We start from the raw sequence: 13,274 nt of genomic DNA on the forward strand, positions 1-13,274 counted from the left end.
ATCTCTATTAAAATGATTAACCCCTAATTTAATCTACCTACCCCGCCGCCAGCTATGTTATCTATATTAACCCTAAGTATATTATAGTTAATATAGGTATTACATTATATATATTAACTATATTAACCCCAATTATATTAGGGTTAATATAGTTAATATAGTTACTATAGTATTTATATTAACTATATTAACTCTATCTAACCCTAACTAAATTTATATTAAATTAATCTAATTCATTTATAAACTAAAATATTCCTATTTAAATCTAAATACTTACCTATAAAATAAACCCTAAGATAGCTACAATATAATTAATAATTACATTGTAGCTATGTTAGGGTTAATATTTATTTTACAGGTAAATTGTTAATTATTTTAACTAGGTATAATAGATATTAAATAGTTATTAACTATTTAATATCTACCTAGTTAAAATAATTACCCAATTACCTGTAAAATAAATCCTAACCTAAGTTACAAATACACCTACACTATCAATAAATTTAATAAACTACTAACATCTATCTAAAAATACAATTAAATTAACTAAACTAAATTACAAAAAAAAACAAACACTAAATTACAAAAAATAAAAAAAAGATTACAAGATATTTAAGCTAATTACACCTATTCTAAGCCCCCTAATAAAATAATAAACCCCCAAAATAAAAAAAATTCCCTGCCCTATTCTAAATTTAACAAATTTCAAAGCTCTTTACCTTACCAGCCCTTAAAAGGGCCTTTTGTGGGGCATGCCCCAAAGAATTCAGCTCTTTTGCATACAACAAATACAATACCCCCCCCCCATTACAACCCACCACCCACATACCCCTATTCTAAACCCACCCAAACCCCCCTTAAAAAAGCCTAACACTACCCCCCTGAAGATCTCCCTACCTTGTCTTCACCACACCGGGCCGAACTCCTGATCCGATCCGGGCGATGTCTTCCTCCAAGCGGCAAAGAAGAATTCTTCCTCCGGCGACGTCTTCCTCCAAGCGGCAAAGAAGAATTCTTCCTCCGGCGACGTCTTCCTCCAAGCGGCAGCAAAGTCTTCATTCTTCCGGCGGCATCTTCAATCTTCTTTCTTCGCTCCGCCGCCGCGGAGCATCCATCCCGGCCGACTGCTGAACTTGGAATGAGGTACCTTTAAATGACGTCATCCAAGATGGCGTCCGCCGAATTCCGATTGGCTGATAGGATTCTATCAGCCAATCGGAATTAAGTTAAAAAAATCTGATTGGCTGATTGAATCAGCCAATCAGATTCAAGTTCAATCCGATTGGCTGATCCAATCAGCCAATCAGATTGAGCTCGCATTCTATTGGCTGTTCCGATAGACATTGCGCATGCGTTAGGTGTTAGGTTTATTTTAGCAGATCGGGGTTGACAGGGAGATAGACATTGCGCATGCGTTAGGTGCTTTTTGTGGCGAGGTGAAAATGGAGTAAGTTTTCTCCATTTTCGCCACGTAAGTCCTTACGCTGCATATTGGATACCAAACTGCGCGGGTTTGGTATACCTGCCTATGGCCCAAAAAACTGCGGGCGACGGCAGAAATATACGGGCGTAACTTCTAGGTTACGCCGTATATGTGATACCAAATCCGCGCAAATATTGGCGTCGCCGGCTTTTGCGGGCGACGATTTATATCGGATCGACCCCCTGATGTCTAATGATGTGCAAATGACTCTAAAGTAGATTAATGATAATCAGATGACTCCTAGATGGTTTCTAAAGTAATCCTGTTTGTCTTGGGTTACCCACACAAATTATCCCTTGTTTTTTTTCAGCAGACCAAGCATTTTTAGAAAATAACTTTAGTTTGCAGAAATATCATAGTAAAGGAAAATACCATTGTATGAAATACAAAAAAAAATAATTTGTATTTGAAAATTTATAAGATAGAATTTATTATTTTTTGCGCTATAAATGAACCATCTTGCAATTGAAACATAAAATTAGTAGCTACAAAATATCTCAACATAGAAATATTAGATACATTTTAAAATTACAAGGTATGCTGGTTTTTCAGATTGGTGGTTTATCCCATTTTGACAATATATGAATGCGCCTACCCATGTCCAAACTCACATAGCAAAACATAATAAAAAACAAAACATAAAATAGTTGTACCAAACGTCACCCTAAATATAGAATGTCACAAAATGTCACATATTTTTATATTGTCCCAGTTCTCCCATTTATGTTGATCTATGAGCCCTAACATCAACAACAGAACAACATGAGGCTATCGGCTACTGCTGAATCATGGGGCCTTTCTCTTTCAAATAAGGGGTCTTTTGGTATATTTCTATGGTGAAATAATAATAAAGGCATTTTGTTTTCAAATAAGGGGTCTCAAGTTTGTCTATGTTTGGGGGGGGGGCAACTAAGGGCATATCCCCAATATAGTTTCATACGCCTATGAGTCTGTCACTTGATAACTGATTTCATGGTCATCAGCTGGGTATTTGACCTCTCCTTTGAAAGAAAGGCCTTTTTCAAAAGAGGGGTCACTTGTGCCCCTCTAGTGGTTATTTTATAGCCAAGAGCATAATAATAGGCACCTAGAAAACAAATGATTGCTATTTATATGGCAATAATCTGCTAGTTAAAGGGAAATGAGGCACCTCTTTTGAAAATGAGTAATCCCCTTTTTCATGTGAGAGCTATTGTGTGCTTTAGGGGAGAGGTGCTCCTTTGGAGCCACTACCCCCCATACAGTAAATACCTTACATAGGTGATTGCCATTTTTAATTTCTTACTAATCATAGGGGTATAAGACCCCACATTGGAAAGAGAAGTTTCCACTCCTTGTTTTCATAGAGTTCATACCACTCTCTGTTATGGGGGAATAGGGTTCTAAAAATGCCCTATTCCCCTCGTCAAAAAATGCACAAGTGTTTCATTGCAATATTTCCTAGGAGATCACGTGAATGTTTTTGGATGGGGGGGTGGGTGAGCCCTCATTTAAAAGATGGCAATTTCCTCTTCCTTATTAGCGGTCACATACCCCTGTTAGATGCAAGTGATCACTCCTAAAGTGGTAATAATCTGTAGATACACTTAAAGATGCTGTTTTGATGAGAGGGAGAGCTTCTCTAACAGAGTCTCTATTTCCCCCATTTTATGCTAGAGGAACAAGAGACTGTTCATATAAAAGGGCATACTCTCCTCTAGGCCATTCTGTACCTATTTCACTATGTATTTGTCAATACTCTGTCCATATCTGCCTTTTACTTTTTCTCAAAGGTAATTCACAGTAGCATTAAACACTAAGGGCTAGATTATGAGTGGAGCAGTAATTACTGCTCCTTCTCCCACGCTGACCCCGCTCAACTTCTGCTCTTTGTGTTTGGCAGGTGGTCGCGTATTACAAGTTGAAAGTAAATATTTTAGAATATTGCGGCCGCGTTAACGTACTCTCCCATTGGCTTCAATGAAGAAAAGTGGAAAAAACCTAACACCCATACTCGCACGCCAACCCGAATTGCCATAAAACCCCTACTCTAATAACCCCTAAACTGCCACATAGCCCTCCGCAAAGTAACCCTACTACACTATTAACCTCTAAAACAACACATAGCCCACCACAAAGTACCTGCTACACTATTAACCCCTAAACCGCCACAACCCCATCGCAAAGTATCCCACTACACAATTTACCCCTAAACTGCAACACACCCCTACATCATAAATTAACTCACTAACATCTAAACCCCCTAACCTAACACCCCTAAGTTATCCCAAAACAGACTATCTTTGCCTGTAAACAAAAAAACTAAGAGTACCTTTAAACAAAAAAAAGTACTTTAGAAAAAATCTAACCTTACCTTTAAAAATAAAAAAAACTAACCTTACCTTTAAAAATAAAAAAAACTAGCTTTACCTTTAAAAATAAAAAATCTAACCTTACCTTTAAAAATAAAAAAAACTAACCTTACCTTTAAAAATAAAAAACTAACCTTACCTTTGAAAATAAAAAATCTAACCTTACCTTTATAAATAAAAAAACTAACCTTACCTTTAAAAATAAAAAAACTAACCTTACCTTTAAAAATAAAAAACTAACCTTACCTTTAAAAATAAAAAATCTAACCTTACCTTTAAAAATAAAAAAACTAACCTTACCTTAAAACTAACAAACCAAATATTTCTAAAAAAAATCTAACATTACAGAGAAAAACCTCTAACATTACAAATAAAACTAACATTACAAAAAAAACTAACATTACAAAAAAAACTAACATTACAAAAAAAACTAACATTACAAAAAACTAAGATTACAAAAAACAACAACCTAACATTACAAATAAAAACCTAACATAACAAAAATTAAAAAAACCTAACATTACAAAAAATAAAAACACCTAACATTACAAAAGAACAACAAGCACATTACCAAAAATAAAAAGAGTTATGTCTATTCTAAAACGCCCCAAAATAAAAAAAACTAACACTAAACTACAGAAATATACCTTAAAAGGGTCTTTTGTAGGGCATTGCCCTAAAGCACTGGTTTTCAAACCTGTCCTCAGGCCTCCCCAACAGGCCAGGTTTTCAGGATTACCTTGGGTGAGAGCAGGTAAAATAACCATGTTTACTAATCAGTTGATTGTTTCACCTGTGCTCCAGTTCAGATATCCTCAAAATGTGGCCTGTTAGGGAGGTCTGATGACAGGTTTGAAAACCAGTGCCCTAAAGTGTCAGCTCTTTTTCTTAAAAAAATAAGTCAACCAAAGTCTACAATTATCCCCCCCCCCCCCAAAAAAAAGGCTATCTAAAAAAGCTACTCTAAAATTTGCCCCCTGAAAAGGGCATTTGACTGAGCATTGATCTTAAAAGGGCATTTAGCTTTTTTGATGCCCATTAAAAAAACAACAACCCTAATCTAAAAAAAACCCACCAAAAAAACCTAACACTGAACCCCAAAGAGGGTACTCACCAAAGATGAATCCTGGTAAGGATAGTCTGTTTAGGGGTAACTTAGAGGGTGTTAGGTTAAGGGGTTTAGATGTTAAAGGGTCACTTTGCAATGGGGGGGTGGCGCTTTAGGGTTTAATAGTGTAGTGGGTTACCTTGCGATGGGGGTGTGTGGTGGTTTATGGGGTTAATAGTGTAGTGGGTTACTTTGTGATGGGGTGTGACATTTTAGGGGTTAGTAGTGTAGTGGGTTATTTTGCAATGGGGGTGTGGTGGTTTAGGGGTAAATAGAATAGTTTATTACAATTGTTTCCTCTGGTCAAACTCTTTAAGTGACCTTTCAAGTCACGTAAAAAGTTTGAGCAGTAAATGCGATTGCATTCAAGTGATCACATTTACCTACAACTTGTAATACAAGCAGACATTGTTGCTCAACACCGCCCATTGAAAATATGGGAAGCGTAAATTACCAATTTTTGCAAAGGACTTTGTGGTTGTTTAAATAGCGCACCACTTGTAACATGGATATGAGCGTAAAGAACACTGCAATGTTGTGTTTGCATTTATGCTCCTTATGCTTCACTCGTAATCTGGGCCTAAATAAATGCTAGATAGATTGAAGCATTCAAAGAAAAGTCTAAGAATAACGTGTAGATAGATTTTTTTATAGTTTAATAAGTTGTTTAAATATAGACAAAATAAGTGTAAAGTTTTAGTGTGTATAAATCAATGGGAGCTGCCACATTGTAACTTAGGTTTCTTTCTCTGCTGAGACCAATTAGGGACAGTTATAAATAAGTCACTAGAGTGTGCAGCCAATATAGAAATGAAAAGCACACGATTGTCAGAATTAAACTATAGGAAAAGAGGACAAAATAAATAATGAAAGTATATTGTAAAGTTTTTTTCTATATATACAATTTATAATTTTATATAACCTTCTCAAAGTGTTAATGTCCCTTTAAGTTCATGGTACCATGTAAATTTGTTTTATTAACATCTAGATTATTTTAATTAAATATTAAAAATGTGGTATTACCATAGACTGGTGTTTTTAATACCATAAGCTTTAAAGGGACACTGTAGTCAGAAAGCAAAGTACAATATTTGAAAAAAGTTTAAATCGTATTTTTGCGATATATACAGTATGTCTTACATTTTTTGCAGCTAAAGTTGTGAAAATGGAGAATGAACTTTCCTATGATATCATTTCCTGTTATGAACTGTATGATACTATAGTATTGTTTTTTTATCTGCACAGCTCGCCATCTGTAGTAAATGCATATCACATGTTTAGCACCTGCTCATCTACCAGGAACCACTAGCTGTGGCAGTAATAGCTGTGCACAGTATGTTGTGTGCACCATAGAAGGCAGATGTTTTCTGCCTTACTTTAGCAGCAATGTGGTAACTTGTAAGGGAAACTTAGCTTAGGCAGCTAAGACAACTTGTAGGGAGAAGTATAAGTGATGTAAATTTCACTGCTCTGACTGCATAGACTAGTTTGTTACAAGGTAACCCAGGCTACACATGAATTGTAATCAACTACAGAGAACATCTATCAGGGCGGCAGAGAGGCAGCTTCTGCTTTATATTTTTTTGTGTCCCTACACTTAATATTGGCAAATGTAAAGAGAAAACCGTTTCCTTCATTGCTATATGCAGCATACTCTGCACAGCTAGTACTAGTCCAGCAGCCAGTGGTAGCTGAATAGGTGTCTCTATACCTGTAATACAGATGGTTAGGGAGCATAGGAGAAAACGGTGAGCTGTATGAGGAAGGAACAATACTATAATATCATACAGTTCATAACAGAAAGATGACAACACATTCAAGTTCACACTCAATTTTAACAACTTTAGCAGCAACATGTTTAATACATATATACTGCAAAATTACTAATTAAAAATGATTTTATGACTACAGTTTCCCTTTAAGATACAATCCCTAAACAACTAACTATAATTTCCTCTTTTGTAAATATGTGCTTTCTCTCAAGAAGTCGTCATCCTTATTATAAACAGAAGGAAAAGTATTTATTAATGAGGATGTCATCTATGTTCTTAAAGTGACAGTAAACAACTTGTAATTTCTAAAGAATAACAAATCATCCAAGTCTTAAAGGGACAGTCTAGTCAAAATGTAACTTTCATGATTCAGATAGCTAACCTATGTAAGCTCATATGATAATGTTTAAGTCCTTGAAGGCCACCTCTTATCTCAGGGCATTTTGACAGTTGTACACAGCTAGACGGTGCTAGTTCATGTGTGCCATAAAGATAAACATTGTGCTCACTCCTGTGGAAATATTTCAGAGTCAACACTGATTGGTTAAATTGCAAGTCTGTCAAAAGAATTGAGAAAAGGGGCAGTCTGCAGAGGCTTAGATACAAGGTAATCACAGAGGTAAAAAGTATATTAAAATAACCGTGATGGTTATGCAAAACAAGGGAATTGGATTATCTATCTTTTTAAACAATAAAAACCCTGGAGTAGACTGTCCCTTTAAGTCTAAAACAAATTAACCTTTTTACTGAAAATTTGTTCAATAGCCAAATTCCATCCACCATTTGCCTTATTTGAAGGAAACAATTTGGGCTTTAGTCCATAAACAACAAGAATAGCCACCGTCATAAAGTTAGTATAAAACAAATTGCTTTGCCGTTGTTATCTGATAAAGCCAATTAGGTAGAGACACATAGCAGAGCTACCCTTGAGAAGTCACCAGGGTGCATTTTAAGTTCTGTGGTTTCGAAATTACTCACTTGTCAGAGTTAAATTACATGAAAAGCAAAATATTGCAAAGTATTTTCATTTAAATCTCAAGGTGTTTACTGTCCCTTTAATCCCCTAATATGTCCTCTACACAGTTTCTTATGGCCAATTATTTCTCATTCAGTTAAAAATGGTATTAATTTACCTAAAGACTTTATGACTTTTTTCAACAACTGTGGTTGGGTAGTTTTGAAATATTGACACATGGTGAGCCCTGCCGCCTGCTCTGGAGCCACATGTGCTGTGCTTGAGCGTGAGTGCTTTAGGCAGCTGAACAAATCCTTAATGACAGCATTGAGACAGCTGAGTGCTTAACTAGTCAGTCTAAAGTCAGTGTCTGGGTGTTGTTCAACTGTGATATAAAGAGCTGCTGAGTGCCCTTAACCAAACTAAAGACACTTTTTATCTGCATGAGTCATGTTAATAATGGTACTTGCATTGTTTAAGGAACATAAGACATTCAGTTCTTATTTTTATTTTTGCATAAAAAACAACAATAAAAAAATGATTTGGAAGGTTGCTTTAAAACATGCCCCGTCTTGCAGTCATTTTTTTTTTTTTCATGAAAGCTGGATCTGTTCAGTAAATGAAAGGTTGTATTTACTGAGTAGTGAGGTCTCCAGTTATCTGAACTGGAAAAAAAAAATTGCTGAAAAAAGTCAGTGACATTTTTTGTATGTGTGTGTGAAAATGTCAAATGTGCAGCATAATTTTCAATTAAATTTTGTTTTTGCAATGGAAATGATGTGTTAAAAATTAGGCATGTACTTTGTTGAACTAAATACATTTATTTCACTTTGTATTCCAATACCCAATATCTTATGTAAGTATGGTTGCCACCTTTTCCTCAAAAGAATACCGGCCATGGGTGAGGGCGGAGCCAAAAAGAGGCAGATTCACTAGATGTTTAGCTTTAGGTGTTGACACACACAGTATACTGCATTTTGAATAAAATATGTATTATACAAATTATATATATATATGAAATAGAATAATAAGATTAGCGCTACCTAGCATATAATGTGAGAAACTAGTATGGATAGAAGAATAATAACATATGTAAAATACCGCATATATAAATAAATGAAAAACATATATGTAAAAATATATAATGCGATCCGGAGGAGGAGCTAAGCGCAAGTCACGGAGCGCTTCTCTCTGCAAACTCCTGCACTAACTCCTAAGGCAAGGGATATTGTGCCTGGAGCCCTGTGACTGGGGAGAAAGTGCGGACAAGAAGCCAGACTACTCTGGGCTGTCAGAAGGGCTAAAGCAAGTAGACCCGATGCGCTGAAAGAAAAAGCTCCTCAGGAGGAGTAATAAAAATACCCCTTTTATGACAAGTTTAATAATTGGTATACAGTAACAATACCTGCAAATCTCCCTCCCACCGGTGCTGCGAGAGGGAGATAGGAACGGCTGCCGGGCTGGAGGAGTCAAGAGCCGCACGACAACGAGGAAGAAGCCACTAGATGGTGGGACCGGCCCTCTCCCCCTCCTGAGGTGATTCAGTGGATTGATCTGACCGGTGAGAGGAGGGGCAGAACGAGGACGCCGCACTAAGAGATCTGTAAGCGTAAGGAGGAGCGGATGGCCAGGCGGCAGTGACGGAACCCAGTGTAAGGGTGAATTAGAGCATCAAGGGGGCTGGTGGCTTGCCTGGAAGCTATCTCTCTCTCACCGATGTTGCAAGGGGGAGATAGAGCGTGGATAAACGCTGACGCGGATTAGAAGACAGCAAGCCACTTGTTCCCACCATAAGAACACGCTACAAAAAAGAAAAGGAAGAAGTGAGATGGGTATTGCAGTTGGAAGACTATGTGTGGGTCCGGTTTGAGAGACGAGAAGAAAAAGAAAAAAAAAAAACGAATAACAGCAAGTATACATATATAAGTTATTTTATGGTTTCTGGCTGTTTTGTGCTTCTGTGCTTCGCTTATTAAGCATAACTTTTCTGCTTGCTTGCTGTATCTTTCCTGTGCCCTTGATGCTTGAGCTGGTCGCTGCACAAAATAATTTGCTGGGACTGAATTCAGAGTAAAATACCAGCTTGATACATAAGATATTTATTGAATTTAAAAGGAAAGTGGACACTGCCTATGAACTAATTGGGAACAATAGGAGGGAGACTGACTTGCTTATCTCTTTTTTCTTTTTTGTCGCTGGATTACCGTATGCCTCTTTGCTTCTCCCCTAGTGCATAACTTTCTCTGTTTTCTTGCTGGGGGCTTATGGTGCTTGAAATGGCTGCTGTATAACAAAAAGCTGTCTGGTCTGACTGTAGTATAAAACATCAGCCTGGTTTACAAGTTTCTTTATCCCAAAAAGAAGGCAGACACTGCCTCTGATTTGCCTGGGAGTAATAGAAGGGAGACAGATTGCTGGTCTTTTCTTTTTCTGGAGAAAAGGGGAAAGGAAAAGGAAAGAAAAGGGATATTAATTGTTTTGCTTTCCAAGGAAATCAAGAAATTGGTTTCGGAAGAGACCTGACCATAAAATTACCAAAACTGTGGACTCTGCTTATTAACCCTTGCTAGTAACTGTCTAATTTTATAATATGTATCTTTGCCCAGTTAAGCTTGACATGGTTTTGAATTCTATTTGCAAATAACACAAAGAGTTTGACTCTCGTTTATAATTAAACTTGAGGAGATACTTAGTATAAAAGGGTTAACAACTTAGTAAGGGGGCAGGCTGGAAATAGTTTATTTCTTATACTCAAAAACTGAGTTATTAATTCTACAATAAATTAAGATCCTACTTTAATGGAGAATATGTATATAGACTAGAAGGCCACTGGTACTAGACAGAGGAACACTTAAAGGAAAAAATAAGGCTGAAAAATCCAAACAAGCTGCATGACTTGATAGTGGAATTTACTAAAAGGGATTTCAGTACTTAAAATCTCCCTTACCTAGGATAGGTGATAATTGAGGGACAGCTTATTTAGGGAGGTAGAATAACCCATGCAGGGCTACTCACTAAATAAGAAGTTATTAGAAATTCATTAATAAATGCCTGTAAATGTGTTTTTTCCTAAAACGAATATTAGGGAACGTAAAGCTTAATTTTGTTTGAAAACCTCTCTATATATAGTGAATACTAAAATTATATGATGCGAGTTTATTATTGTACACTGCTTTATAGTAAGTAAGATAAGGCTGAATGGGTAAGAACTGTATAAAGCAAACAAGAAGGAAGTAGACCTACCTCCCTTACGCAATAAAGCTGGAGAGGGGTTTCTTAGCCTAAAGGTGTTGACACTCTAGAAAGGTGTCAGTTACAATTAACATCTACCCTATTTATATCTCCTGATGTATTAACTTTTAAATAAACTAAAATTTAACCTGGACAGGTAATACAGGTTAAAAGGTCCTCTATAGCAAATAGTGCGAAATCTATTACTGCGACACTCATAGACCAACAGAGGAGAAAGGGGCAATATTTAGCTAAGTCCCTTGGTTTGAAGCCCTATATCTACTGTCAGGGAGCTTTGGGAAAAACTTTTTATACAACTACTGGATAATTTTTTTTTTCACTTGGGATAGACGGCACAATTGGATCACTACATTTAGGGAATTAAAGAAATTCTCTTATACATTTTCACTTAACTGCACTTTTTTTTTTTTTTTTCTTTCTCACTTTCTCAATTCACTTCACCCAATCACCCCTCCCCTTTTTTTTTTTTTTTCTCACATCACTATTTTACCTCATTATATGGATAAGTATATTAAATCACCTTCACACCTTAAAATCACTTCTCCAGCCATGGCCGGGAAATCAAGAGATAAGAAAAATAAACAGGCAATAGAAACAATGGCTGAAATACACTCGAGCACTACTAATCTACCCAGGGGTATAGAGCAATTTGATATGCAAACTCTAGTAGAAAGTATTGCAAGTGCTTTATCTCCCAAATTCGAAGGGCTTAGATCAGAGATTAAGCAGGATTTAATGATGTTAACAAATGAAGTAAGACAATTCTCCAGTAGGCTTCAAGAGGTTGAACAGAGAGTATCAGATATTGAGGATAATACTGAGGGCATGAAAAACAGAATTGAAGCTAATAACACCCTGATCTCTAAATTACAACAAAAAATTGAGGATTTGGAGGACCGTTCCAGACGGAACAATATAAAGATAGTAGGTCTCCCTGAAAAGAAAGGAAATGAAAATCTGGCAGAATTTATCTCCTCAAATCTGATTAAGTTTATAGGCATTCCCTCCACCTACCCTAATATAATAGTGGAGCGGGCACATAGGATAGGTAGCCAGTTAACTAACAGTAATAAGGGAACAAGACCACGACCAGTACTCGCTAAATTATTAAACTATCAGGATAAGGTGACAATACTGCAGTATTATAGAAAAATGCAACCAATTCTTATAGGGGAGAATAGAATATTTATCTTTCAGGATTTTTCCTACGAGACCTCCTTAAGAAGAAAGGAAATGTCGCCCATATGTACAAAGCTTATCAATCAGGGCGTACAGGCGATCTTGCTTTACCCAGCTAAACTAAAAGTGACATACAGGGATGAGGTATACTTTTTTGATAATCGCAAAGCTGCTGAAAAGTTCTTGACAGAGAACAAAATACTATAAAGAGTCATGAAGAGAGGGATAAGATCAGGGAATCTTATATTTTTATACTTTTCTTGTATGTGTGTGCGGTTAGATAGCTGGGATAATAATAAAGACTGTCTACAGGACTGTGGGGTGGGAGGGGTGCCGGGGAGGAGAGAAGGGGGAATTTTTTTTTTTTTTTCTTCTTTCTTTCTCTCTTCAAATGATTCAAAAGTATTTATATTTAAGTCACAAAAATGGCTGATTCTATGAGTTATATCAATATAATTTCATGGAACATTGGGGGCTTTAATTCACCCGTAAAACGAAGATAGTAATATCCCATCTGAAGAAATTGAAATGTTCTATAGCATTTTTACAGGAAACCCATTTAAATTTAAAAGAGACTGCTAAATTAAAAACCTCATGGGTTGGAGAGGTAGTAGCATCACCAGGAGAACATAAACGGAAGGGAGTAGTTATCCTAATAGCGAAAAAAATTAAAGCACAAATATTACAGATATTTACGGATGAAGGAGGTCGGTACCTCTTGTTAAAACTAAAAATAGGTAACTCTATTTATACATTATGTAACATATATGCCCCAAACAATGTAATACCGAGTTTCTGGGACAATCTTCAATTAAGGATATTACAATGTGCAGAGGGATATGTAATTATGGGAGGGGATTTTAATATGGCCCCGCAATTCCCCCTAGATAGACACAGGAAAATGGTAAAACCAGTTAAGACGAAGAGGGATGCACTTGAGTCTAAAATGTTTAGGAAAATTGTCTCAAATTTGGCACTCAGGGATATATGGCGTAGTATGAATCCAGAGGCTCGGGAATATACATGCTTGTCTAAAGCACATAAATCCCTTTCAAGGATTGATCTATTCCTAGTCAATGATAAGGTTGCAAATTTAAATATTAGAACAAATATTTATCCTATCTCGATATCGGATCATGCTCTAATTTCCCTCTCGAACCCTTTTTTTAACCTT

This window comes from Bombina bombina, chromosome 1, assembly GCF_027579735.1.
Source record: "Bombina bombina isolate aBomBom1 chromosome 1, aBomBom1.pri, whole genome shotgun sequence".
Lineage (NCBI taxonomy): Eukaryota > Metazoa > Chordata > Amphibia > Anura > Bombinatoridae > Bombina > Bombina bombina.